This window comes from Peromyscus eremicus, chromosome 2, assembly GCF_949786415.1.
Source record: "Peromyscus eremicus chromosome 2, PerEre_H2_v1, whole genome shotgun sequence".
Classification (NCBI taxonomy): Eukaryota; Metazoa; Chordata; class Mammalia; order Rodentia; family Cricetidae; genus Peromyscus; species Peromyscus eremicus.
Window position 1 is genome coordinate 64,515,595 of NC_081417.1, and position 2,238 is coordinate 64,517,832.

The 2,238-nt window shown below is 48.3% G+C and overlaps 1 long non-coding RNA gene across 1 annotated transcript; it reads left to right on the forward strand.

The window, feature by feature from the left end:
* The first annotated feature begins 650 nt into the window (after positions 1–650).
* On the forward strand, positions 651–1,672 carry LOC131904684 (uncharacterized). Its single transcript, XR_009377795.1, has 3 exons — positions 651–918; positions 1,091–1,171; positions 1,470–1,672. It is a non-coding gene; the product is annotated as an uncharacterized LOC131904684 (long non-coding RNA).
* The last annotated feature ends 566 nt before the right edge of the window (positions 1,673–2,238 follow it).

The window sequence follows — 2,238 nt, forward strand, 5'->3', positions numbered from 1 at the left end:
CTGTTTCCTCTGTCTCGGTCTCTCCCTCTCTCTTTCTTCCTCTCTCTTGTGTATGTTCATGTGTATAAGAGTTCACATGTGTGAACCATGTGGAAGCCAGAGGGCAGTCTAGGGTATCATTCTCAGAAATGAGGGTCTCTCATTGGCCTGGAGCGAACTGGGTAGTCTAGACTGGCTGTCCAGGGAGCCTCAAGGATCCTATTGCGTCTGCCTCCCCAACACTAAAAGTACAAGTGAGCGCCACCAGTCCTGTCTTTTAAATAAATATATGTATAAATAAATAATATATATATATATATATATATATACTTGTTTATTTTATGTGTATGTATGTATGTATGTGCCTGACTGTGTGTATGTGCATAACATGGATGCAGTGCCCTTGGAAGCCAAAAGAGGGCATCAGATTCCCTGGAACTGGAGTTATAAGCTATTGTGAGCTGCCTGGTGTGGAAACTGAACCTGGGTCCTCTGGAAGGTCTGCAAGTGTTCTTAACCACTGAGCCATCTCTCCAGCCCCAACACTCCTAGGTTTTTAAGAGGTTTCTGGGAGTGGATCTCAGGACCCCGTGCTTGTAAACAAACACTTTACTGACTGAGGTATCTCCCAAGCCTTTGTGGGGTTTTGTTTGTTTTGGCACAAAGTCTGGCTATGTAGGTCAGGCTGGCTTTGAGCTCATAAACCTCCTGCCTCAGCCTTCCTGAGTGCTGGGGTTACAAGTGTACGTAATCATACCAGGCTATTTGCTGATTTTTCTTAATCATGCCACATCTTTGTGAACCTCTCCACCAGATTCCATCTTCTCTTGATTTTGGGTTAGCCATCAACCTCCTGCCTGCCACTGATGATCTAGGGATATGACTTTCACAAAGATACTGTTGAGACAAACAGCGGTCTCAGCAGCCTCCTGGCCTTGTGTAAGCATTCCGGGGTAACTGGGGTGGGGTGGGGTGCGGTAGGGCTCAGAGAACAGCCCAGACTCTGACCCTCATGGGGCAGCTGAAGCGAAGACTCAGAGAACCCAGCAGTGCAGCGTGGCCAGCGCTTGGAGGCTTGGTCTTGTTTTCCAAGACATTTGGTGTCTTCCAGAATCTCCGTGACCATCGTTCTGAGAGCAGCCGAATGCTGTGAGCCACAGTGGGAGAGTCAGGGCTTAGGATTCAAGGAACCGTGAGCACCAGGGGCTTGTTTCGCTGCTCCCACCGGCAGGGTGTGGGTGCTGCCTCGGTTTCTCGATTAAACTGTGAGTTCTCCGGCTCCAGATCCAGTCTCTCCCGTCTCTGTCGGCATAGCCTGGAGAAAGGATGCAGCCAGCCGCTGGCGCAGTCACCTGAGCTGGGTTCAGCCAGTTTGTCTTGACCTGAGAAGGTCTTTTAGGGCGGGTCCTGATTCCCTGAAGCCCCCCTCCACATCACAGGGATGTCTGACTTACAAGGATTCTAGAAAACACCATTTTATTCTTTTCCAGACGTACAACAAGCAATCAAGAACATTCCTCTTGAGTCTGGTGTGATTTCCTCTCCAGTTCACTGCCCCTGAAGCCAAATCCCAAGTCTGCTCTAATGAATACAGAAAACTCACTTGTCATTAGTTGGACAAAAGCTAATGGACTGGAGTCCTGGAGGACAGTGGGTCTCTTGAGCAAATTAAACACTCCCTTGCAATCTTGAAGTCAATGTTAAATTGTTTGTCAACCCTTCCTTCCCAGGTAGCATTACACTGAAGTTTCCCACCTTCTGGCCGTTCGGTCAGAAAATTTTATTGAGCTGGAGACAGGAAGGAGGAGGTAATTTCAAAACTGTTTTATCCCGAAGAGGAAAAAAAGGTATATTGCTTAGGGTTTGGAGAAGGGTCCATAAATATACTTCACCTCTGGTGTCCCTCTGGCCTTCGCTCATGGGCAGACATTACTAATCAATCATACACCCCTTCCCATTAACTCAAAACAGAAGCCACTTGCAAACCAGGGCCTAAGGAAAGTAGGAATGCCTGATTTGGGCAGTTGAGGTTTGAGCACAGGGCTGAGCATCGGAAAGCCTGGTTCCAGTGCTGTGACCTCCATGTCCTCATGGAGTCCAGCTGTCCTTTGGCTCAAATGAAAACCCTTCCTTCCGGTACCACCTGGAGGTGCTGTCAACAGCTTGGCTATGGCTATAGTTGTATGTGACCCCCCTGAGGTCACATCAGCTTCACAGTCATAGTGCCCTGGTTCCTTTTTCCATCTTCTGTTGCTATAA